We start from the raw sequence: 27,846 nt of genomic DNA on the forward strand, positions 1-27,846 counted from the left end.
AGGTTCATAAGTTCTTAAGGAAAAGGAACAGAATTAGGCCATTCGGCCCATCGAGTCCATTCCGCCATTCGATCATGACTGATATGCTCCTCATCCCCATTTTCCTGCCTTCTCCCCATAACCCTTCAACCCATTACCAATTAAAAATCTGTCTAACTCCTCCTTAAATTTACTCACTGTCCCAGCATCCACCGCACTTTGGGGAAGCGAATTCCACAGATTCACAATCCTTTGGGAGAAGTAGTTACCCCTCAACTCTGTTTTAAATTTGCTACCCCTTATCCTAAGACTATGACTTCTCGCCCTGGAATGCCCCACAAGAGGAAGCATCCGCTCCACGTCTACCTTATCCATACCTTTTATCATCTTGTATACCTTAATTTGATCTCATAGAAATCATAGAAATCATAGAAACCCTACAATACAGAAAGAAGCCATTCGGCCCATCGAGTCTGCACCGACCACAATCCCACCCAGGCCCTACCCCAATATCCCTACATATTTACCCACTAATCCCTCTAACCTATGCATCTCAGGACACTAAGGGCAATTTTTAGCATGGCCAATCAACCTAACCCGCACATCTTTGGACTGTGGGAGGAAACCGGAGCACCCGGAGGAAACCCACGCAGACACGAGGAGAATGTGCAAACTCCACACAGACAGTGACCCAAGCCGGGAATCGAACCCAGGTCCCTGGAGCTGTGAAGCAGCAGTGCTAATCACTGTGCTACCGTGCCTCCCATTCTTCTCCCCTCATTCTTCTAAATTCCAGAGAAGCCTAAACTGTTCAATCTTTCTTCATTCGACAAACCCCTCAACTCTGGAACCAAACGAGTGAATCTCCTCTGAACTGCCTCCAATGCCACATCTTTCCATTCAAAAGTCTGATGGCAGCAGGGAAGAAGCTGTTTTTGAGTCAGTTGGTAAGTGATCACATGGTCATGAGGGTAACTGATTTGTTTTTTGCAAAAATATACTTTATTCAAATGAAATCTAAAAGACACATTACAAAACATTTCAAATTGTCGTGACTGTAAAGTGCAATCATATTCACATTTTCTCCAGAAATCAAGATGCGCTCTGAGGTGTTTCAAGTCAGTAATGAGGACATTCCAAACATTTCAATATTTTTATTACAGAGAGTACACTTGTGCTTATATACATTGGTAATGTTGTTCTCTGAGGTATTTCTATACAGTTACATATGGTTAGGATTAAGCACACGGTCTGAGGAGTTTTATCCAGTTACTAGCCCCTTGGTGTACAATGACTGAAAGGCCTTTCACAGTGGCCTTTCTCTATTGCATCTCTGTGGCGGCTGCCCCATGCTTGATTTGATTTATTATCGTCACATGTATTGGCATACAGTGAAAAGTATTGCTCCTTGTGCGCTATACAGACAAAGCATGCCGTTCATAGAGAAGGAAAAGAGAAGGTGCAGAGTGTAATGTTACAGTCATAGCTAGGGTGTACAGAAAGATCAACTTAATATCTTCAGGGTCCGGAGGATTGCCAAATCTGAAAGAGATTGAATTCGAGCATTGTTAGAGAGTTCATAAGAGTTAGAATGCAGTTTTAAAAGCATAGAACAAGAACATAAGATAGAATTAGAGGGTATGCTGGGGACAGCTCGCAACAAGTCACCATGCTCTGGCACCATCTTGAATGTTTAGCTTAAGCGCACCCCAGGGCAGGTTGTCCTGGACCTTGGAACGTGCCAGTCTGCAACACTCGGTCGAAGACAATTCTTTGCACCAAAAGACCAAAACGTTTCAAGCAGACCAAAGAGAACCATTCACCGAGTTGATGACCCTCCAGCAACAATTGAGATTTGTCTCAGTGTCCCTGGGAATAACCCGTAGAGCACAGAGTCCTGCGTCACAGAACTGCTCGGGATGAACCTCGACAAATGACACTGCATCTCTCTCTGGACCTGCTTTGCACAGGCATATTCCACAAGTAGGTGCGAAACCATCTCTTCCCCTGCCCCCCCATAGCTGCTTTGAGTACAGTGTGCGATGGTGCTGAGACTTCGGGGGTACATAAAGGATCTGATATGGAGTGCCCTTCTCTCCACTAGCTGAGCTAGGCCAAAGGGCGGCATGGTAGCACAGTGGTTAGCACCAGGGACCCGGGTTCGAATCCTGGCTTGGGTCATTTTCTGAGTGGAGTTTGTACGTTCTCCCTGTGTCTGCGTGGGTTTCCTCCGGGTGCTTTGGTTTCCTCCCACAGTCCAACAGACGTGCTGGTTAGGTGCATTCTCCCTCAGTGTACCTGAACAGGTGGCGGAGTGTGCGACTAGGGAATTTTCAGAGTAACTCCAGCACAGTGTTAACGTAAGCCTACTTGGGACACTAATAAATAAACTTAAAACTAGTGCTTGTTTGGAAATTCTGGTGATGAGGCATTCTGCCTAATGACACTGACAGACTGCTCAGGGAATGATCTGACAGGATCCACCATCTCCTTTTCCCTCAGGGCCTCGAGGACATTACATGCAGGCCACTGCTTGATCAGTAGTTGCGGTCAGTAGCTGATAGACCATTGCGCCTTTCATCAAAACCTCCATCCATATTCAGATCTCAGCATCCTGAGGCAATCCAAGAAATGGCACTTGACAGGTGCAGTGCTCACTTGGCTTGTTTACCATTCCAAATGTAATATCTCCGAGAGTAAGAGAAAAGGGTGCCATCAGGGAATGAAGTGGCCAAAATGGAAAACAGCAGCAGTTAGGATTAGGAACCATTAACAAACTCTGAGCCGGCATTATAAAACTGTATGCAATTAAACAACAGCACAATGTTAAGTGGCAAGAAGTTGGGTTTTCACAACACATGAGATTATGGATTGTATTCGTAGAATCGTAGAATCCCTACAGTGCAGAAGGAGGCCATTCGGCCCATCGAGCTGACACCGACCACAATCCCACCCAGGTCCTATCCCCGCAACTCCACATATTTACCCTAGCTAATCCCCTTGACAACTGAGGGTCAATTTAGCATGGCCAGTCAACCTAACCCACACATCTTTGGACTGTGGGAGGAAACCGGAGCACCCGGAGGAAACCCACGGAGAACATAAAAACTCCGCACAGACAGTGACCCAAGCTGGAATCAAACCCAATCCCTGGTGCTGTGAGGCAGCAGTGCTAACCATTGTGCCACTGTGGTGAACCATCGTTGGTTCCCACCAGGTAGTACTGAGCCAGGGTCTGGCCAGTACTATGAGTCTGTATATATGTTGCTGTTGGGGTTAGGGTTAGGTTGTTCTACATGTTACTGTTGGGGTTAGGGTTGGGCTGTTCTCCCTGTATTATAGTTATTATGGTACATCCCAGTTGGGCTCCGCCTCCTGGGAGAGGTATAAAGGTCACTGCTCTGTCTGGGACCCCTCAGTCTGGGATCGTGTATTATATATGGTAGCTCCATTGTAATAGTTAATAAAAGCCTTTATTTCCTCGAGCATCTCTAGCCTCGTGAGTTATATCGCGCGTCAATTTTATTAACTATTAGTTGAACTCTCGTCGTTGAAAAAAAAAGATACAGAGAGCATGGAGCAAATGTTAAAACCCGAACATCTTACGCTGGACCCACATGCGGTGGGCGCCTCCAACACCTTCGACCACTGGTTGAAATGTTTTGAGGACTACCTCGAAGCCTCCGCAGCGGTCACCACGGACGACGACAGACTCCGGGTCCTCCACGCGAGGGTAAGCGACGCTGTATATTTAGCGATCCGTGCGGCCACCGACTACAAAGGGGCCCTCGAGCTTCTTAAGAAGCGCTACATTAAACCGCCAAACGAGATGCATGTTCAATATCTCTTAGCCACTCGACGACGGCAGCCCGGCGAAACGACGGAACAGTATGCGTGCGAGCTCCTACAGCTAGCCAGGGGATGTAACTGCAAAGCAGTGTCGGCAGACCAGAACATGAATGACCTAGCTCGAGATGCGTTTGTGGCGGGAATCGGATCATCTTATATCTGACTTCGACTGTTGGAGCAAGGTAATCTCGATCTCACTAAGTCTATAGAGCTAGCGGATACGCTAGAAATGGCCTCCAAAAGCCTAGCGATGTATCCCGAAGACCACGTGGAGACAGCGTGGCAGGAGCAGTCACAGATTCCACTTCGTCCAGCAGGTCCGAAAAGCTGCGCGATGGCGTGACCACCCTCGGGCCTGACGACGGCAGCAGCTCCAGGCGGCCCGCGGTGTTACTTCTGTGGGGGAGCGAAGCACACTCGGCAGTGATGTCCCGCTAAAGCGGTGTTGTGCTCCGCCTGTGGCAAGAAGGGGCATTATTCGAAGGTATGTCGATCCAAACTTACTTCCAGGAACAGCAGTGCGGCCTGCGACTCCCTGGAGCCGGGTTCCTCGTCATCGGCATCGTCAAAGGTTTCTTCCACGTGCGAGGCCAGGACGTCGCCATTCCAGACGACGGAGTCGCAAGAGACGCACGACCACCAGGGGTCGCTGATTTTGGCGCCATTGCCCACGTGCGACCTATGGGAGCAGCCATTTTGGTCGGCACCGACCGCGAATGACCAACAGGGGTCGTCATCATCCATTTCAGCTGCTTGCAGTGGCGCTCACGAACCAACAGTGGCGTCGATCATCCTGGACCAGACAAAGCCTCACAGACTCGACAAGTCCATGATGGACATTCAGGTAAACAAACGCATGATTTATTGTCTGTTTGACAGCGGGAGCATGGAGAGCTTTATTCACCCAGACGCCGTGAAGCGGTGTGGCCTCCAGATCAAACCTGTCAAACAGACAATTTCAATGGCATCAAGGTCCCGGTCTGTCACTGTGCTAGGGAGTTGCGTGGTAAATCTAACGGTGCAGGGCACGGTTTACGAGAGCTTCAAGCTCCTGGTGTTACCGGACCTTTGCGCGCCAATACTCCTCAGACTAAATTTCATGGTCCACTTGAAGAGTGTAACCCTACAGTATGGTGGGCCACTCCCTCCGCTTTCAGTGGGAGAACAGCAGCCTCCAAATTGCCCAACGCGCTCCACCTGTAGCCTCTCGACGCTTAAGATTACCACACCCTCCCTATTCCAGAATCTTGTGCCAGGCTGCAAGCCTATCGCGACTAAGAGTAGGCGTTACAGCGCTGAGGATTGGATCTTCATTCGATCTGAGGTTCAGCGGCTCCTCAAGGAAGGGATCATACAATCTAGCGCTAGTCCTTGGAGACCGCAGGTCGTGGTGGTCAAGAGTGGGAACAAACCCCGGATGGTCATTGACTATAGTCAGACCATTAATAGATACACGCAGCTGGATGCGTATCCCCTCCCGCGCATATCTGACATGGTCAACCAGATTGCGCAGTACCCGGTGTTCTCCACCATCGACCTAAAGTCTGCCTACCACCAGCTCCCCATTCGCCCAGAGGACCGACAATACACGGCTTTTGAGGCGGATGGTCGCTTGTACCATTTTCTTAGGGTTCCTTTTGGGGTCACCAATGAGGTCTCGGTCTTCCAGCGTGCTATGGACCGAATGGTGGACCATAACGGACTGCGGGCTACCTTCCCGTACCTGGATAACGTCACCATCTGCGGCCATGACCAGCAGGACCACGATACCAATCTCCTTAGGTTCCTACGCACTGCATCTCGCCTGAATCTGACCTACAACAGGGAGAAGTGTGTATTTCACACGCGCCGCCTAGCTATCCTCGGATACGTGGTGGAAAACGGGGTCATTGGCCCTGATCCAGACCGTATGCGTCCCCTCCTCGAACTTCCCCTGCCCACTAGCGCAAAAGCACTGAGAAGATGCTTAGGCTTCTTCTCGTATTACGCACAGTGGGTTCCCAATTACGCGGACAAAGCCCGTCCGCTCATCAAGTCTACCTCTTTTCCCCTAGCACCAGAGGCTCGTTTGGCCTTTGAAAAACTAAAAGCCGACATCGCGAAAGCCACGATGCACGCTGTCGATGAGTCCATCCCCTTCCAGGTGGAGAGCGATGCATCTGATTTCGCCCTGGCCGCCACACTTAACCAGGCGGGCAGGCCCGTCGCCTTTTTTTCTCGCACCCTCCAAGGCCCCGAAATTCGACAGTCAGCGGTGGAAAAGGAGGCCCAGGCCATTGTGGAGGCCGTCCGGCATTGGCGCCATTACTTGGCGGGAAAACGGTTCACCCTGATCACGGACCAGCGGTCCGTGGCGTTCATGTTCAATAACACGTTATGGGGCAAGATCAAGAACGATAAGATCTTGAGGTGTAGAATCGAACTCTCCACCTATAATTACGACATCATGTATCGTCCAGGGAAACTCAATGAGCCCTCGGATGCCCTGTCACGTGGAACATGCGCCAGTATGCAGGAGGACCGTTTGCAGGCTTCTCCACAATGACCTCTGCCATCCAGGGGTCACTCGGCTCTACCACTTCGTAAAAGCCCGGAATCTACCCTACTCGGTGGAGGATGTCAGGTCCATAACTAGAAGCTGCCGGGTATGCGCGGAATGCAAACCGCACTTTACCGACCTGACAGGGCACAACTCGTTAAGGCCACTCGTCCCTTCGAAAGACTGAGTGTGGACTTTAAGGGCCCCCTTCCCTCGACAGATCGGAATGTGTACTTCCTCAACATCATTGATGAGTACTCGAGATTCCCTTTTGTCATTCCCTGCTCTGATACAACCGCTGCCACGGTTATCAAGGCATTTCGTGATCTTTTCACCCTGTTCGGGTACCCCTGCTACATCCACAGCGATAGGGGCTCGTCGTTCATGAGCGATGACTTGAGGCAATACCTGCTCTCATATGGGATTGCCTCTAGCAGAACCACGAGCTACAACCCTAGGGGTAACGGACAGGTTGAACGTGAGAATGCTACAGTCTGGAAGGCTGTCTTATTGGCGTTGAAGTCAAAAAGCCTTCCAGTCTCCCGTTGGCAAGAGGTGCTCCCTGATGCGCTCCATTCCATACGCTCACTCCTGTGTACGGCAACCAACGCTACTCCCCATGAGAGGCTGTTTTCATTCCCTCGGAAGTCTTCCCCTGGGACCTCATTACCATCTTGGTTGACGTGCTCAGGACCTGTCCTCCTGTGGCGACATGTTAGGGACCGCAAGTCCGACCCTTTGGTTGAACAGGTCCATCTCCTCCACGCCAACCCTCAGTATGCCTATGTGGCATACCCTGACGGGCGAGAGGACACGGTCTTGATTCGAGACCTGGCGCCAGCAGGGGGCTTGGAAACCCCTGTCGCTCCCATACCTCCTGTTAGAGACCCCCCAACTATTGTTTCCCCTTCTGAGACGGCACAGGCAGCATCGGGACCATCACTTAACCCTTTTACTCCCGTGTACAGCTTGCCTGAGTCCACGAGATGGTCGCCACTTCAAGGTGTGTCCGAGCTCAGTGGATTGTCACCACCGCGGGGTCAACCGGCCCGTGAGACATTGGAGGAGCCGTTGGACACTGCCTTGGGGAGAACGCCACCACGAGTGCCTACTCCGGTGTCATCGCCGGTGTTGAGGAGGTCACAACGACGGTGCGGTCCCCCTGACCGTCTGAACTTATAGACTGATGACTAATTGTTCTGTGTTTTTTTTTGTACCCCGCCGGCCTTTGTCTTCAAAGGAGGGGTGAATGTGGTGAACCATCGTTGGTTCCCACCAGGTAGTACTGAGCCAGGGTCTGGCCAGTACTATGAGTCTGTATATATGTTACTGTTGGGGTTAGGGTTGGGCTGTTCTACCTGTATTATAGTTATTATGGTACATCCCAGTCGGGCTCCGCCTCCTGAGAGAGATATAAAGGTCACTGCTCTGTCTGGGACCCCTCAGTCTGGGATCGTGTATTATATTTGGTAGCTCTATTGTAGTAGTCAATAAAAGCCTTTATTTCCTCGAGCATCTCTAGCCTCGTGAGTTATATCGCGCGTCAGCCACCATGCCGTCCCTGCATTAAAACGTGGTCTGAGTGCTATCACATTTCTCCTGCATTTCTACCAATTTTCTCAATTGCATCTAGAATCATAAAATCATAGAATCCTACAGTGCAGAAGGAAGCCATTCGGCCCTTTGAGTCTGCACCAACCACATTCCCACCCAGGCCCTATTCTCCTCACCCCTCATATTTACCCTGCTAATCCCCCTTACACTAGGGTTAATTTAACATGGCCAATCAACCTAACCCGCAATTTATTAAAACTGTTTTTTTTTGTTGCTTCCACATGAGGCTGTTTAATGCAAAGAAACATTTCCCTGGTCTCACCGCCAGCATTATGTGTTTGCAACAATGAGAAGCTCCATTTTATTTCAGTCCAAACAGCCTTAATTTTAACTCTGTTCTGTCTGACCTTTCCATTTTGTGCATCAACCTTCCCTGCAGAAGTTTTGAGTGGGATTATTCATTTCACTTAGCTGAGAGAGAGAGAGAGAGTTCCACCCCATCAATCTGGATCAGTTTCACACCCAGGTCTCAGAGGTGAAAGAACAGTGTGTAGTCCCATCCCCAATCATCCCCGCTTCAGCCTAGCAGCAAGCTATATCATTTCACTTACGACAGTCTCTCAAATCAATATTCCAGTACAAGGTAATCTCTTTTATTTTGTTCCTTTTTTTCCCAATCTCATTCTCTGACTTGGCCTCTTCTCTTTGTCTCTGTTTCTGCCTGACATCTTTTATTCTCTCGCTCCGACTCAACCGTCATTTTTTTTCTCGTGTCCATCTCAATCACTAATTCTTTTAGACCTCCATGATGTAGAGATGCCAGCGTTGGACTGTGGTAGGCACAGTAAAAAGGCTCACAACACCAGGTTAAAGTCCAGCAGGTTTATTTGGAATCACAAGCTTTTGGAGCACTGCTCCTTCATCAGGTGAATGGAGAGGTAGGTTTCACAAACACGACATACATCTTTGTCTGACCTTTGAGTGAGATTATTCATTTCACTTAGCTGAGAGAGAGAGAGTTCCACCCCATCAATCTGGATCAGTTTCACACTCAGGTCTCAAGAGGTGAAAGAACAGTGTGTAGTCCCATCCCCAATCATCCCTTTACTTTCCAAATAAACCTGTGAGACTTCTTACTGTTCAGACCTCCAGACAACATTGCTTCACTTCCCCATTCTATTCACTTTCTGAATCTACCTCAGTCCCTCCCTACATCCGTTCTCGGCCCTTCATCTTCCTAAAAAAGACAATTAAGATTAAACAGCAATGAGATCGGCAAAAAAAAAATCCACATTAAAATACTAGGAAAAATACCATCTACTCATGCCAGCAGGTTGCCACAATATGGCCCCCACATTTAGTTAGCCACGACTATTCATGGTGCTAATTGAGTGGGTGAGATTGGGAAAGGAGACATGAACTGAGCATTGCCATATTGAGAAATAAAAACAGAAAATGCTGGAAAGCCTCCGCCGGTCTGGCAGCATCTGTGCAGAGAGAAAGGGAGTTTAGCGGGGAGATCTTACCAGAGCTGGTCAATGTATCAGTTCTGGTGAGAAAACCGGTGTGGATCTCTCCAGTTCCACTGGACTGTTTTCTCCCAGAACATTCACACTCTTTGACAGCTAAAGAAAGAGAGTGGGTGGGTTTGCGCCGTTGCTCTGGTGGGGGAAGGAAAAGCACAGTAAGAAGTCTCACAACACCAGGTTAAAGTCCAACAGGTTTATTTGGTAGCAAATACCATAAACTTTCGGAGCACAGCTCCTTCGTCAGATGGAGTGGATATCTGTTCTCAAACAGTGCAAACAGACACAGAAATCAAATTACAGAATACTGATTAGAATGCAAATCTCTACAGCCAGCCAGGTCTTAAATGTACAGACAAGTGAGTGAGATTATTCAAGTGAGAGGGAAAAGCCAGCTGCACAGTGACCGGGGGGACACCATTTTTAAAGCGTGCCTTGATCCAAACAAACAAAAACACATTAAAAGTAAAGAAAATAACTTGTCCCCTTGCATAAAAAATAAAGTGGACATGTGTAAACAAAATAAAATAGACAAAAAAATCACTCTCCATCCCGCCCCACTCCACCCCACCCCACCACACCTAAATGCTGCAACTCATGAGGCTCACATTAGTGCCTGCTCCTGACAATGCCCACTGGCACTGGTTGGCATTGCCAGTTTGGCTGTGCTTACGTGGCAGTGCCAACATCTGTTGAGAACAGTGCCGGCGGCATTGCCAGGACACTGCCTGGCCATGTCTCTCTCCCCCCCGGCGCTATATTTACCCTTACGCCCCTGGAGGAATCTCCTTGACAGGTTTACGTTTTTAAAAACCTGTCGAGAACCTCGCCGCTGCCACGTCACATCGGTTAGCTATGGATATTCAGTGAGGTGGGGGGAGGTGGGGGGAGTAATTTGGCGAGGGGATGAATTAATTCTCTTCAAATGTATTACAAATGGGTTCTTGCCATTAATGGGCGTGAGCCTGAATACATCATCGGCAAAGGCCAATGTAAATCGGGAAGTGCGGTCATGCCGGAGTCAGTCACGCTTTTAGAATTTCACGGGATTTTGACCCCACTCTGCGCGCTGAGTGTGTGGGTCAAAATTCCTCCCAAAGCTTTGAGCCCAACATGACTCTACTTCTGAATCTCGAAATGTTAACTCTGTTTCTCTCTCCACTGATGTTGCCAGACCTGCTGCGCTTTTCTGACATCTCCTGATTTAATTTCGCATTTCTAGAGTGGAATTTTCCCGTCACCGGAATCGTAGCTGAGGGTTGGTTGGGGTGGGAGGGGCGGGGCGGGGAGGGGGGGGGTGGGGGGGGGAGAGCCATGCAAAGTCCATTGACCTTGAGCGGGATTTCCTGGCCTTGGGGCGAGCGTGGCTAGAAAATCCCACCCAACTCGCATCCGCACTATCTTACCTCCATTTTACTGCTACAACGAGATTCACTGAACGCAATGTTGGCTCATTGGAGGCAGGTTTTGGACAGCTGCATCAATCTAGAGGATGACTACCATTCCAGATAGCGTCTCAGCAGTTGTAGTTGTGTCCTGCCACTGCACAATTTTGCCTGAAGAGTGAAGATCTCAAGGGCAGAAAGGATGAAGAAAAGGAGTAGAAACAGCCTGAGGAGAACAAGGAGTTACCAGCTGCCAGAATCAATCACTCACCGTGGAATCTCTTGACAGCCACATCCTGCTGCTGCATTAACAGTCCTGTCTACATTTATCCTTTCACATCAATAATATAACATCATTTACAGACCCTTCTCCCTGCACATCAACTCATACATTTCTCACCTACTGAAAGCAAATTCCAAAAACAATCTCTGTGCACAGAACTGCATTAGTCGAAGTTTAATTTGAATGAATCTGTGTATCATGGGCGACACTGTGGCACAGTGGTTAGCTTTCCTCCGGGTGCTCCATTTTCATCCCACAGCCTGAAAGACGTGCTGGCTAGATGCATTGGCCATGCTAAATTCACCCTCTGTGTACCCGTACAGGCACCAGAGTGTGGCAACTAGGGGATTTTAATTTCATTGCAATGTTAATGTAAGCCTACTTGTGACACTAATAAATAAACTTAAACTTTAAACACTGCACCCCATTGGACCATAAGATCTAAGAATCTTCCAGTCTGCACCACCATTCAGTGAAATCAGGGCTGACCTGATATAACCTTCAACTCCACTTTCCACCTTGTCCCCATAACCTTTGATTCCCTAACAGATTAAAAATCTGTCTATCTCAGCCTTGAACCTACTTCATGACCCAACCCCCACAGCCCCCTGCGATAAAGAATTCCACAGATTCACTGCCCTCTGAGAAAAGAAATTCCTCCTCATCTCTGTTTTAAACGGGCGACCCTTTACTCTGAGATTATGTCCTCTGGTCCTGAGCAGAAACTGATAGCCAAGTCGCTGAGCAGAAACTGATAGCCAAGTTCCGCACACACGAGGACAGCCTCAACCGGGATATTGGGTTCTTATCCCACTATTTGTAACCCCCACAGAGTTTCACTGGCTGTCTTGTCTGGAGACAATACACATCTTTTTAGCCTGTCTTGATGCTCTCTCCACTCATGTTGTTTTGTTTCTTAAAGACTTGGTTAGTTGTAAGTATTCGCATTCCAACCATTATTCATGTAAATTGAGTTTGTGTCTTTATCTGCTCTGTTTGTGAACAGAATTCCCACTCACCTGAAGAAGGGGCTTGCAGCTCCGAAAGCTTGTGTGGCTTTTGCTACCAAATAAACCTGTTGGACTTTAACCTGGTGTTGTTAAACTTCTTACCTAATCTCCCCCACATGGAGAAGCAACCTCTCAGCATCAACCTTGTCAAGTCCGCTGAGAATCCCATATGTCTCAGTAAGGTCACCTTTCATTCTTCAAAACTTCAATGAGTACACCCCAACCCACTCAACATCTCCTCTGAAGAAAATCCCTCCATACTGGAATCAACCTAATGAACCTTCTCTGGACTGCCTCCAATGCCAGTATATCTTCCCTTAGATAAGGGGACCAAAACTGTTCACAGTATCCCAGATGTGGTTCACAAGTATCTTGTATAGTTTATCAAGACTTCCCTATTTCTATATTCCATTCCCTTTGAAATAAAAGCCAACATTCCATTTGCCTTCCCAATTACCTGCTGAACTTGCATACTTTTTGTAATTATGCACGAGGACTCCCAAATCCCTCTGTGCTGCAGTTTTCTGCAGTCTTTCTCCACTTAATTAATACTCAGCTCCTTTATTCTTCCTAGCAAAATGCATAACTTCACATTTTCCCACAGTATATTCCATCTGCTAAGTTTTTGCCCACTCACTTAACATGTCGATGTTCCTCTGTTGACTCTTTGGGTGGGATTTTCTGGCTGCGCTCACCCCAAGACTGGAAAATTCAGCCCGAGGTCAATGGGCCTCTGCATGGTCTGCCCCCCCCACCCCTCTTTCCCCCTCCCCCCCCCCCCCCACCCCCAACCCACTGCGAATCCCATGGCAGGCGAGGTGGGAAGATTCCGCCCTTTGTGTCATCCTCACCACTTGCCCCCACCTATTTTGGTGCCATCCGCAAACTTGCAATAGTACATTCAATTCCCTCATCCAAGTCATTAATATATATTGTAAATAATTGTGGCCCCAGCACTAATCCCTGCGGCAGTCCACGAGTTATAGGTTACCATCCTGAAAATACACCCCTTAGCTCAACTCTGTCTTCTATCAGTTAGTCAATCCTCTATCCATCCTAATATACTACCGCTAACATCATGGATTCTTATCTTATTAAGCAGCCTTTTGTGCGGAACTTATCGTACTCTTTTTAGAAATCTAAGTATATTACATCTACTGGTTTCCCTTTATCTGTCCTGCTCATTACCATCTCAGATAATTCCATTAAATTTTCAGACATGATTTCCCCTTCATAAAGTCATGCTGACACTGCTTGATTATTTTACGCATTTCTAAATGTTTTGCTTTTACATCCTTAACAACGGACATTTTCCCAATGACAGAAATTAAGCTAACTGGTCAAGAGTTGCTTGTTCTTTTTCTCCCTCCGTTCTTGAATAAAGGTGTTACATTGGCAGTTTTCCAATCCTCTGGGACTTTTCCAAAACGGAAGGAGTTTTGGAAGATTGCTACGATACATCCACTATCTCTGTAGGAACTTCCTGCACTCTCTGTCTGTGGGAATGACGGTCCGTGCCGAGAGAACATGATTCACTCTGACAAGTTTCCAAGTCATTCAAGGCTGAATTGGGGAGATGTTTGATTGACAGGAGAATCAAGGGTTATGGGGGACAGGCAGGAAAGTGGAGCTCAGACCACAATCAGATCAGGCATGATCTTTTTAAATGAACGGGCAGGCTCAAATGACCAAGGATTTGCGCCTGCTTCTATTTCTTATGAGCTTATGATCTTATGCCCTTACTCACTCATTCCTTTACAAGCACTATCCCAAAAATATTCATCCAAAGGTGTTAGAGAGTAAACTAACCATGGTTAGCCATGGAAGTTAAGGATTGTATTAAGCTGAAAGAAACAACATATCACATGGCAAAGATTAGTGGTAAGCCAGAGGATTGAGAAAGTTATAAAAACCAACAAAAGATGATCAGAAAATATACGGAGAAGGTAAACTATGAGGTTAAACTAGCAAGTTATATAAAAATGGACAGAAAGAGCTTCTTCAAATATATTAAAAGGAAGAGAAAGGCGAAAGTGAACATAGGCCCCTTAGAGAATGAGACTGGGAAAATAATAATGGGGAATCAGGAAATACAGTAAGAGTTTTAACAACACCAGGTTAAAGTCCAACAGGTTTATTTGGTAGCAAATACCATTAGCTTTCGGAGTGCTGCTCCTTCGTCAGATGGAGTCGAAATGTGCACATTTCCACTCCATCTGACGAAGGGGCAGCGCTCCGAAAGCTAATGGTATTTGCTACCAAATAAACCTGTTGGACTTTAACCTGGTGTTGTTAAAACTCTTACTGTGTTCACCCCAGTCCAACGCCGGCATCTCCACATCGAATCAGGAAATGGCAGAGGAGTTAAATAATTACTTTTCGCCAGTCTTCATGGTGGAAGACATTAATAACATTCCAAAAAATACTAAATCAAGGGGGAAAATTGGGGGGGGTGGGGGGGGTGAGGAAATAAATGCAATATTATCATTAAAGAAAACGTACCAGGGAAACTAATGGGGCTAAAGGCCGATAAATCCTCTGTCCATGATGGATTGCATCCCAGGATGTTAAAAAAAGCAGCGACTGTTATGTGTAGAAAAGAATGGTGAAGGTTAACAACACTCTGAGAGGATAAATTCTTCCTCATCTGCGTTTAGTTTTTAAGCAGCGCCCTCAAATCCTAGATGCCTCACAAGGAGAAACTTCCTCTCAGCATGTCAAGTTCCATCAGAATCCTATGTCTTTCAATAAGGTAACCTTTAATTCCCCTCAACTCCATTGAGTATAGGTCCAACCAATTCAACTTTTCTTCATAAGACAATACCTTTATGCCAGGATTCAGCTCAGTGAACTTTCTCTGAACTACTTCCAGTGCAAGTATATCCCTCCTTTAGTAAATAGGTCAAAGATTGTACACAATGTGCGATCTCAACAATACTCTGTACAGTTACCACAAGACTTCCATACTTTTATATTCCATCCCCCTTGCATTAAAGGCAAACATTTGCCTTCCTCGTTATTTACCATGTATCTGCATGGTAACCTTTTGTGATGGACACCCATATCCTCCCATATCGCAGTATTCATCAGTCTCTATTTATTTTTCCTCTCAAAGTGGATAGTCTCACACATTACCACGTTATAATCTATGGGGACGATTTTGAGCCCTCACTCTCCGTCTGCGGGAATGGCGGCCCATGCTCAAAATTCAGAAAGCGTGATTCGCACCCATGAGTTTCCAAGTTCCGATCTTACCAGTTCCTCATTGGTGGACTGGCTTGCAACATGCCGCGGGACCTTGGAAAGCTCATTTCAATACATTAGTACGTTATTTGCGAGCACTGTCTCGGGGTCTTCCCCCCTCACCGGATATTCGTGAACGTGAACCTGTCATTGGGGTCTCTCTGGGGGTTGTAAAGGTATGTATAGGGCCCTGGGGGAGAGGCACATGGCGAGGCAGTGGCCTGGCAATGCTCCCTGGCACTGCCCATTGGCACGGATTGGCATTGGTGGGTGTGAGCTCAGACTGTCAGGGTGTGGGGAGAAGGGGGGAAGCCAATGATTGGGGGATGAGATATGGGTGGGGGAGAAGGAGCCAATGATCAGTAGGGAGGGGACCGATGACCGGGGCAGTTGGGCGGGGGGGTGGAGGGGCCAATTAGAATCATAGAAAATTACAGCTCAGAAACAGGCCTTTTGGCCCTTCTTGTCTGTGCCGAACCATTTTATGCCTAGTCCCACTGACCTGCACTTGGACCATATCCCTCCACACCCCTCTCATAAGAACATAAGAACATAAGAACATAAGAAATAGAAGCAGGAGTAGGCCATCTAGCCCCTCGAGCCTGCCCCGCCATTCAATAAGATCATGGCTGATCTGACGTGGATCAGTACCACTTACCCGCCTGATCCCCATAACCCTTAATTCCCTTACCGATCAGGAATCCATCCATCCGCGCTTTAAACATATTCAGCGAGGTAGCCTCCACCACCTCAGTGGGCAGAGAATTCCAGAGATTCACCACCCTCTGGGAGAAGAAGTTCCTCCTCAACTCTGTCTTAAACCGACCCCCCTTTATTTTGAGGCTGTGTCCTCTAGTTTTAACTTCCTTACTAAGTGGAAAGAATCTCTCCGCCTCCACCCTATCCAGCCCCCGCATTATCTTATAAGTCTCCATAAGATCCCCCCTCATCCTTCTACACTCCAACGAGTACAAACCCAATCTCCTCAGCCTCTCCTCATAATCCAAACCCCTCATCTCCGGTATCAACCTGGTGAACCTTCTCTGCACTCCCTCCAATGCCAATATATCCTTCCTCATATAAGGGGACCAATACTGCACACAGTATTCCAGCTGCGGCCTCACCAATGCCCTGTACAGGTGCATCAAGACATCCCTGCTTTTATATTCTATCCCCCTCGCGATATAGGCCAACATCCCATTTGCCTTCTTGATCACCTGTTGTACCTGCAGACTGGGCTTTTGCGTCTCATGCACAAGGACCCCCAGGTCCCTTTGCACGGTAGCATGTTTTAATTTGTTTCCATTGAGATAGTAATCCCATTTGTTATTATTTCCTCCAAAGTGTATAACCTCGCATTTATCAACGTTATACTCCATTTGCCATATCCTCGCCCACTCACTCAGCCTGTCCAAATCTCTCTGCAGATCTTCTCCGTCCTCCACACGATTCACTTTTCCACTTATCTTTGTGTCGTCTGCAAACTTCGTTACCCTACACTCCGTCCCCTCCTCCAGATCATCTATATAAATGGTAAATAGTTGCGGCCCGAGTACCGATCCCTGCGGCACGCCACTAGTTACCTTCCTCCAACCGGAAAAACACCCATTTATTCCGACTCTTTGCTTCCTGTCGGATAGCCAGTCCCCAATCCACTTTAACACACTACCCCCAACTCCGTGTGCCCTAATCTTCTTCAGCAACCTTTTATGGGGCACCTTATCAAACGCCTTTTTGGGATTTTCACAGTAACTTCATTGCAGTGTTAATGTGAGCCCACTTGTGGTGAAGTGGCCTTATTCACCACGTCACAACTTAATCTATCCCCCTAATTACCTGGCACCTTTTCTTCCTTCAATCACTTCATCTTGTTCCCCCCCTTTTGCCTCATGTTTAAAATCCTCATTGTCTGCTGACTATCCCTTTCTCAGGTCTGTCCTCAATTTCTCACCAAGATGTCCTGTCTCCTTTCCTCTCTCAGCCACTCTGCTGAACAGATGGGCAGTAAATAGTGCACTTACCAATGATGCTTGCATCCCATGAAGGAATAAAATATAATTCGCAGTAAATTCATCTCCATCTAACTCCCCTTTCCTATTCCTTTCCGAATTATCCACCATCTTAAACCTCCCGAACCTTATGTAAACTCCCCTATTCACATTCATCACCACCTGCTCGACCTCAGCTTCTTCCATGATCTCTTTATGAACATGGCTTTTATCAATGATTTGGCCATTTCCAACCTTTTAATTTTTATTTTTAAAATTTTATTTATTAGTGTCACAAGTGGGCTTACATTAACACTGCAATGAAGTTTCTGTGAAAATCCCCTAGTCTACTTGTGACAATAATAAATAAATGTCACAGTGCGCTCGAACATTAATTGTGCAAAAACCATTTGATTAAACAGGCTAACAGTACATAACTCTTTACGTAGGGCGAGACATGGATGGAAATGTTGTAGCTAGTGCATAGCCTATCACGTCTCCCCCAATTTTTTTGTGTAAAGAAGAAAGATGTAGGTCAGTTGTAGACTAGTTCATTACGTAGTCCTGGGACCTTGTGTTTGGTTTGGTCATTCATCCTGAACATGTGATTGTGCCAGTTGGCTATATGCTAAAAGTTTTTAAAGTTTATTTATTAGTTTCACAAATAGGCTTACAGTAACACTGCAATGAAGTTATTGTGAAAATCCCCTAGTCGCCACACTCTGGCGCCTGTTCGGGTACACTGAGGGAAAATTTAGCATGGCTAATGCACCTAACCAGCAAATCTTTTGGACTGTGGGAGGAAACCGGAGCACCCGAAGGAAACCCATGCAGACACGGGGAGAACGTGCAAACTCCACACAGACAGTGAGCCAAGCCAGAAATTGAACCCGGGTCCCTGGTGAGGCAGCAGCGCTAACCACTGTGCTACCATGCCACCCTCACCATCTAGATTACCTCACTGCCTCCCAACATACTTTCTTTTGTGTCCTCATCTGGGGAAAATATTCCCCAACACATTATTAATGCACTGTCAAACTTCCCACTTCCTCGGCTTTGGCCCTCTTTTCATCACGATGCCTTTGCACCTGTTGATTTGTTCAATTACTTCCTCACCTTCACATTTGGTGACATTTTCTGCAGCAAGATGTTCACTGTCTCCCATCTTGGTAGTTCCTGATGGTATTGTTTTCTATCTGCATGTCCTGAAGGAACAGACTTGAGTATACCAATGCACAACTGGCTTGGTCATCCACCACTAGAGCTACCTGGGCTATCACAAGCTCCACTTGGCCATGTGCTCCACTGTCAAAAGGATTTACTATTCCAGGATTGTCCCGAAGAACAAAGATTAACTTTTTTCTCTTCTGCAATCGACCACCTACTTAGAATCATAGAATCCTACAATGCAGAAGGAGGCCATTCGGCCCATCGAGTCTGCGCTGACTGCAGTCCCGCCCAGGCCCTATTCCCATAACCCCATGCATTTACCCTAGCTAGTCCCCCTGACACTAGGGTCAATTTAACATGGCCAATCTACCTAACCCGCACATCTTTGGACAGTGGGAGGAAACTGGAGCACCCAGAGGAAACCCATGCAGACATGGAGAGGATGTATAAACTCCACACAGACAGACAGTGACCCAAGACAAGAATCGAACCCAGGTCCCTAACACTGTGAGGCAGCAGGGCTAACCAATGTGCCAACGTGCCACCCTACTTCAACCCATCTCTCCTGTCCTCCTCATGCTCATCTCACACAACACTCGCAATGGACCTCATGACTTCCTTGTCACAAAATTGAACTCATCTGTCAGCTTTCTCTAATACTTCTCTTGTTCCCTTTGTTTCCCAAATGAAATCTCCTCTCCCCCTACCTTAACCCTGAGTCCCTACCTCTCGATAGTTTCTCCCTCATGTACTGCCATGCTGTTTCAACACTGCACGCAAGCTCATCTTACTCTGGCGATCCATCCTTCACTGCCTTGATCCCATTTCCACTAACATCTGGCCACCCAACTTTCCTTCCTGGCCCATCTATGCCAGCTGTAAAAGGTTCCCTGTACTCAGGCACATTCAATCCCTCTTTCTAAACTGGCTTCATCATCCCCTCCTAAACAAATGTATTTCCTATTCCCATACCCTAAATAAGCAATGGAAGTTTATGATGAGGATTACTTCAGCTGCTTTGTACTATATGGAGGAAGAGGAGGAGGAGGAAGAAGAGCAAGCATAACTAGAAGTAGAGGCTTGGACACTCAGGAGAAGCAACTGGTGGGCCTCGGACAAGGTAACAGCTGAGTGAAAGGCCTTACCCAGCCAACAGGGTCTATAGACTAAGGGTGACACTTTGAGCAACACATGAGAATGCTACACTTCTGGATGTAGATTGGAGCTGACCTCACCAACCTCTTGGAGTAAAATCTGCTGTGCCACAGGTCTATGTCATGTCATGCCAGTAGCTGTAAAAGGTTCTCAGAGGCCATGTATTTCTGTTCCTCAGGATCGTTCTAACCATCTATCCGGCATCTCACAGAAGGAAATCCACAATTGCGTCAAGGAGTTGACCAATACACTATTATCAGGGCAAACCAATATTCCAAATGAGAGAACCATGGTGTTCACAGCAATTAGCACCTTCCCTTAAGTTCATCAGGACACCACAAGACCTGACAAGAGTTGTCAGGGGCTGTTACGATGGGTTTTACGATGTTATATTTAAAAACTAGCCTTCCCCTCAAGTAGCCAGGCAAAGTAACAGAGTGGTTTCAAGATGATTTATTAAAACTATAGCTATAGGACCCTGAATGAAGCCATTCAGATCATTCAGAGTTACAAGTTCAGAAATACACAGACAATTAAAGTCTCAGCTTCGATTGAATGGATGGCTGTGACAAGTGGCATTCCTCAGGGATCAGTGCTGGGACCTTTGTTGTTTGTAATATATATAAATGATTTGGAGGAAAATGTAACTGGTTTGATTAGTAAGTTTGCAGATGATACAAAGCATGATGGATTTGCAGATAGTGATGAAGACCATCAAAGGATACAGCAGGATATAGATCAGTTGGAGATTTGGGCGGAGAGATGGCAGATGGAGTTTAATCCGGACAAATGTGAGGTAATGCATTTTGGAGGGTCTAATACAGATAGGAAATATACAGTAAATGGCAGAACCCTTAAGAGTATTGATAGGCAGAGGAATCTGGGTATACAGGTACACAGGTCACTGAAAGTGGCAATGCAGGTGGAGAAGGTAGTCAAGAAGGCATACGGCATGCTTGCATTCATCGGCCGAGGCATTGAGTTTAAAAGTTGGCAAATCATGTTGCAGCTTTATAGAACCTTAGTTAGGCTGTACTTGGAATATAGTGTTCAATTCTGGTCGCCACACTACCAGAAGGATGTGGAGGCTTTGGAGAGGGTACAGAAAAGATTTACCAGGATGTTGTCCTGGTATGGAGGGCATTAGCTATGAGGAGAGGTTGGAGAAACTTGGTTTGTTCACACTGGAACGACGGAGGTTGAGGGGAGACCTGATAGAAGTCTACAAGATTATGAGAGGCATGGACAGAGTGGATAGTCAGAAGCTTTTTCCCAGGGTGGAAGAGTCAATTACTAGGGGGCATAGGTTTAAGGTGCGAGGGGCAAGGTTTAAAGGAGATGTACAAGGCAGATTTTTTACACAGAGAGTAGTGGATGCTTGGAACTCATTGACAGGGGAGGTAGTGGAAGCGGATATGGTAGTGAGTTTTAAGGGGCGTCTTGACAAGTACATGAATAGGATGGGAATAGAGGGATATGGTCCCCAGAAGGGTAGAGGGTTTTAGTTAAGTCAGGTAGCATGGTTGGTGCAGGCTTGGAGGGCCGAAGGGCCTGTTCCTGCGCTGTAATTTTCTTTGTTCTTCGTACAAGTACTTAGCATAGACCAATAGACGAATAGGAGTTATCCCTATCCATTCATAGACATGGTTACATCATGCATATATAAGGGTGTAATGTCCAATTCAAACTTGTGCATGTTATATCATCAAGAAATGATAGTTATATGTCTGACCAGTGGTATCTCAACCTTCCTTTCCATTGTTCCTGGTTCAGTAAGTAGTCTCACAACACCAGGTTAAAGTCCAACGGGTTTATTGGGTAGCACAAGCTTTTGGAGCATTGCCCCTTCATCAGGTGTGTGCCCCTCACCTGATGGCACTCACCTGATGAAGGGGCAATGCTCCAAAAGCTCGTGCTACCAAATAAACCTGTTGGACTTTAACCTGGTGTTGTGAGACTACTTACTGTGCCTACTCCAGTTCAACGCCGGCAACTCCACATCATTGTTCCTAGTTCTAATGGGCAGACATGAACTGCAGCTGCACATACACTTGGGTGGCATGGTGGCACAGTGGTTAACACTGCTGCCTCACAGCGCCAGGTTCAATTTCGGCCTCGGCTCACTACCTGTGTGGAGTCTGCACTTTCTCCTCATGTCTGCATGGGTTTCCTCCGGGTGCTCCGGTTTCCTCCCACTTTCTGAAAGACCTGCTGGTTAGGTGCATTGGTCATGCTAAATTCTCCCTCAGTGTACCCGAACAGGCGCCGGAGTGTGGCGACTGGGGGATTTTCACAGTAGCTTCATTGCAGTGTTAATATAAGCCTACCTGTGACTAATAAATAAACTTTACTTTACATTATTTTTTCCTCACAGTCCAGAGATGTGCGGGTTAGGTTGATTGACCATGATAAATTGACCCGAGTGTTAGGGGGATTAGCAGGGTAAATGTGTGGGGTTACAGGAATAGGGCCTAGGTGGGATTGTGGTCAGTACAGACTCGATGGGCCGAACAGCCTCATTCTGTACTGTCAGGATTCTATGATTCTGTGATCATTCAATTAGATGGTCCTTGACCCTTCTCTGGCCTTACTTTAATCAAAACCTATCATTTGCACATAGCTTTCCCTGTGTGACTGAGGTTCAGCTTGCGCCTTATATGATTTTTAAACTTGTGTGATTATTAACTCTTTCAGGAGTGTTCATAAAAAGACCCATGGGGTTATCACTCAATTAAAGTGCAACTTGCTGGTGATCACAATGAGAGAAGGTGGCAAACTGTCTCAGGTTCTTTCATAACTGTCCATAATACATCCATCGATTATCCAGTCTGCCAGGAATGTTCAAGGATGACCACTTAGGGGCAAGTGTTACTCCCTTCACAGCCCCACCCTGCCCGAGTGCCTCAGATATAACAAGAACCATGGCACCACAAGCAGGATCATCAAACATAATAATGGGTTCCTGAAGCAAAGGCCAATACATTTGCCCTGGAGAGACTATCTGCCTAACATGTGGCTTGCTTTGTCCTGCACATTATTACATTCCAAGGAGGAAGCACATCGTTTCGAGCCTGGATGACCAGAGCTCTGATGAAGAGTCATCCTGACTCGAAACGGTGACTCTATTCTCTCTCCCCAGATGCTGTCAGATCTGCTGAGATTTTCCAGCATTTTCTGTTTTTTTTATAGGGTGGCATGGTGACACAGTGATTAGCACTGCTCCCTTACAGTGCCAGGGACCTGGGTTCGATTCCCGGCTTGGGTCACTGTCTGTGTGAAGTTTGCACGTTCTCCCCGTGTCTGCGTGGGTTTCCTCCGGATGCTCCAGTTTCCTCCCACTGTCCAAAGATGTATAGGTTAGGTGGATTGGCCATGCTAAATTGTCCCTTAGTGTCCAAAAGTGTGTTGATTAGCCCGGTAAACATGTGGGGTTATGGGGATAGGGCTTGGGTAAGATGCTCTATCAGAGAGTTGCTGCAGACTCAATGGGCTGAATGTCCTCCTTCTGCACTATATGGATTCTATGACAGCCTGAGGGCGGCACGGTGGCACAGTGGTTAGCACTGCTGCTTCACAGTGCCCGGGACCCGGGTTCAATTCCCGGCTTGGCTCACTGTCTGTGTGGAGTTTGCACATTTTCCCCGTGTCTGCGTGGGTTTCCTCCGGGTGCTCTGTCTTCCTCCCACAGTCCAAAGATGTGCAAGTTAGGTGGATTGGCCATGCTAAATTGCCCCTTAGTGTTAGGGGGACTAGCTAGGGTAAATGTATGGGGATGGGGTCTGGGTGGGATTGAGGTTGGTGCAGACTCAATGGGCTGAATGGCCTCCTTCTGCACTGTATGATCCTATTCTTTCAAATTGCAGTATTTTGTTTTTATCTCAGCAAGAAGACTCTTCATCTGAGAAAGAACAGTTGTACAGTGACGAGGAAAAAGATGGTAAATGGTTTGCAGCCAGAAAGCAAGGGAAGATTTCCTTGCTCAGTGAATCAGGTGAGCTGCTCACCCTCCTGCTTTAACAGTCTGCCATTGACAGTTCTTTCACCATTTACCACTTCCTTAATCATGTAATAGTGAAACCATTCAGCAATCTTCATATCAATGACTTACTGAAAAGGCAGCTGCTGCACCGCACTCTAAAGTGGCAGAAGAGGTTTGGCTGTAAATACAATCAACAACCATCTTTGCATCATCGCCAGATTTGGCTACTGAACACTCCAAAACATCCTATCTTTCCAAAATTCCCTTGAATATTCAGGATCCTGTCATGGTCACTTTGCAACCATGCCTCTGTGATAGCTATCAAATTGAAGAAGGGAAAGGGTGAATGTTTTTTGTATTTAGTGTATTTTCTACCCAAGTGGTTAATAGATTTTGTACCTAGAATGTATCACAAACATAACCCTTCATTATGGCCAATCTCCCCAGACTTATACTGCTCCTGGCATCAATACAAATTATTTATTCATGTTTTCTTTACTTGTTCGTGTCTTTCATTCTTTAACATTTATTCTTATAAAGACAGACAGTTAAATGTAAATGTTGTTTGCAGACTTGCGAGTCTTACCTGGTTCTGCAGGTTTGTGTGTTAAATGTAAATGAAGGAAGCAGCTACATATGGTAGAGTGCGATACCGGCCGTTTGACAAGAGGACTCCCGCTGGGACCGCCGCGGGCCACACAGTCACTTCAAAGGAAAAGCCGCGGGAAGAGCAGGGAACCTAAGACTGCATCGTGGCTACAGCTGCCAGAAGACTTGTGCTTCGTGACCTGAGAATGCCAGATACACTCTGGTTTATGGTCAGAGGCTGCCAGATGCACCGTGCTTCGTGATCCAGGACTGTTAAATGGACTTTAATTCATAACCAGACCAGTGTTTGCGTCGTGACTGGTGCTGGGAGCCATAATTTATAAATACCCACACTTCATTGTGTTCAGTGAGAAGTCTGGTGAACCGGTGTTAAGGTTGCCAGATCTCTCCCAAAAGCTTTTGAGAATAAAGCTCACTGTACTTTGACTTACTAACTATCTCAGAGGTCTTATTTACCTACAACAACATCATGCTCATTTACTTCCATTTATGCTATCAATTTGCCAATTTTGTTATGAATGTTAGGTGCATTCAGATGAAGCGCTTATAATACTATTTTCTCTCACTGCCTTTTCCTCCTCTTGTTTTGCTGGTGCATTCTTAAGTTTGTAAGCTCTGACCTTCCTGTCACATATTGGTTATCATTACCTGCATCGCCACCCTGCTCTCTTACCTTGTCCTTTCCTCTTGAATTTACTGCATCTACCCTAATGTGATCCCTCGCCCACCACTATTTAATTTGATGCCTTTGCTACAGCCCTTGTCATGCAACTTGCAAGGACATTGGCCCCAGCATAGTTTGGATGGAAGTCATCCAAATGGTACAGCTCCCTCTTTCCCCAGTACTGATGCCAGTGTCCTGTGAATCAACATGCATTTCTTCCATACTAATCTTTGAACTACGCATTCAACTCTCTGACCTGATTTACCCCATGCCAATTTGCTTGTGGCTAAGGTCATAATCTTTGGATTATGACCTTTGCGGTTCTGCTTTTTCAAATCCTAGTCTCATATTTCCTCAGACTCTTTGTTAGGATTATATTCACTGGAGTTTAGAAGAGTGAGTGGGAATCTCATAGAAACTTATAAAATTCTAACAGGGTTGGACAGGGTAGATTCAGAAAGAATGTGTCCAATGATGGGGGAGTCCAGAATTAGGGGTCATAGGGCCTGATTTTACCAACAATTTGCGCCCTTTTTCGGGCACGGAATCGCGGTAAAATCGGGTGTGAGGCCTTTATCGCGATCTGCACCCGTGTCCGAGCAAATTGTGACTTTACCCGCGCCCGAATCGGGCGGCCCGACGATTTAAATGCATTAGCATGCATTTAAATCTATTTAATGAACCGCCCACCCAACTCTATCATCAATTCCCATTTTACCTTCTTCTGTTCCGTTCCGGATCCATGCTTTTAGCGACCTGCAAAGTAAAAATCCGAAGCCGATTTTTATTTTGCAGGGAGCGGGTTCAGAACCTGCAACAGCTCTCTGACCCAGATCATCTTCTGGGAGGGGGGTGAGGAGGGAGGCGGGGCAAAGCATCCTCGGTGGGGGAGGAGGAGGAGGCAGGTCAGATATACGTCTGGGGGGGGGGAGGAGAGGAGGAGGAGGTGGGTCAGATATATGTCTGGGGGGGGAGGAGAGGAGGAGGAGGCGGGTCAGATGTATCTTTGCGGGGGGGAGGAGGAGGAGGCGAGTCAGATGTATCACTGGGTGGGGGGAGGAGGAGGAGGCGGGTCAGAGCATCCTCTGGGGGGAGGAGGAGGAAGCAGGTCAGATGTATCTCTGGGGGGAGGAGGAAGAGAAGGCGGGTCAGATGTATCTCTTGGGGGAGGGGTGCGAGAGGGCTGATCATTGTTACTGGTGGGGGGGAGGCCCGATCGCCCACTGGTGTGGGGAGGGGGCGGATGGATCTCTGGTGGGGGGGGGGGGGGGGGGCAGGGGGTCCACTGCCACTCTGTGGGAGATCCCTGCTCCCCACCGGAGGAACGAATCCCTCCTCCTGGAGTGGACGAGTGGTGATATTTTACCGTGCGGTAAAATCGGGCCCTCAGTCTTTGCAAAGCCCTAACTTATTTAAGTGTACACTTAAAGCAGCAAACTGCTACTTCTCCTGCAAGTCAGTCCTATTGACCAGTCTGAACGTTAAATTGCACAACGTTCTACGGTTGAACGAATCCCTCCTCCCCACCGATCGCCCGCAGAGTGGCAGCGGACACCCCTGCCCCCCCCCCAGAGATACATCTGGCCCACCTCCTCCTCCTCCCCCCCCCCAGAGGATGCTCTGACCTGCCTCCCCCCCCCCGAGGATGCTCTGACCTGCCTCCCTCCCCCCTCCCCCCCCCAGAGGATGCTCTGACCCACCTCCCTCCTCCCCGCGCCTCCCGAGGATGCTCTGACCTGCCTCCCTCCGCGCCCCACCCCCAGAGGATGATCTGTGTCAGAGAGCTGCTCTCTCTGCTTTCTGCTTTTTTTTTTTCCCGACCCGGGCGCGCTTTTTCAAATTTTTTTCAAACTGCGCATGAGCAGTTCAGAGGTCCGATCGTTCTGGCAGCGCTAAGCCCCGCCCACAGCACGGATCGGACTGGAGCCGGCTGAAAGCGTGTGGGCGCGTCTGAAAGTGGATTTCAAGGTCGGGTCTGTACTATGCCCAGATTCGGCACTTAGAATCAAAATGGTAAAATCGGGCCCATAGATTGAAGATAAGGGGTAAATCTTTTCGAACTGAGGTGAGGAGAAATTTCTGCATCCAGAGGATGGTGAATGTGTGGAATTCACTACCACAGAATGTAATTGAGGCCAAAATGTTGTCTGATTTCAAGAAGAAATTAGATATAGCTCTTGGGGCTACAGGGACCAAGGGCTACGGGGGGAAGAAAGGATCAGGATATTGAATTCAATGATCAGCCATGACCAAAATGAATGGCGGAGCAGGCTCGAAGGGCCAAATGGTTACTCCTGCTTCTAGTTTCTGTTTCTTAGTCCTATCAATGTTATTGGTACCCATATGGATCATATAAATTGGATCCTTTCTCTCCCACTCCAAGTTCTTCCCCAATCCCGAGGAAATGTCCTTAACCCCAGCACTGTGCAAGCCACATATCCTTTGGTACTCACACTCCTTGCTGCAGAGCACAGTATTTATCCCCCAACTAAACTGTCCTTTACTACAACTACATTGCTTTTTTACTACCCCCACTTGAATGGCCCCCTGCAACACAGTGTTGTGGTCAGTTTTCCCATCCTCCTTGCAGTCCCTGCTCTCATTCACACAAGCTGCAAGGACACCAAACCTGTTAGGCAATCGTAAGAGCTGAGGCTCTTTCATTGGTATCTTCTGGTTCCCCATGCCTCCCTCTCTTTCAGTCACACCTTCTTCTCCCTGACTATGGGATAAATGTTGGCACAGCGGCAAAGTGGTTAGCACTGTTGCCTCACAGCGCCAGGGACCCAGGTTAGATTCCAGCCCTGGGTCACTGTTTTTGCGGAGTCTGCACGTTCTCCCTGTATCTGTGTGGGTTTCCTCCGGGTGCTCTGGTTTCCTCCCACAGTCTGAAAGATGTGTGGGTTAGGTGGA

Source organism: Mustelus asterias, chromosome 2 (genome assembly GCF_964213995.1).
Source record: "Mustelus asterias chromosome 2, sMusAst1.hap1.1, whole genome shotgun sequence".
Lineage (NCBI taxonomy): Eukaryota > Metazoa > Chordata > Chondrichthyes > Carcharhiniformes > Triakidae > Mustelus > Mustelus asterias.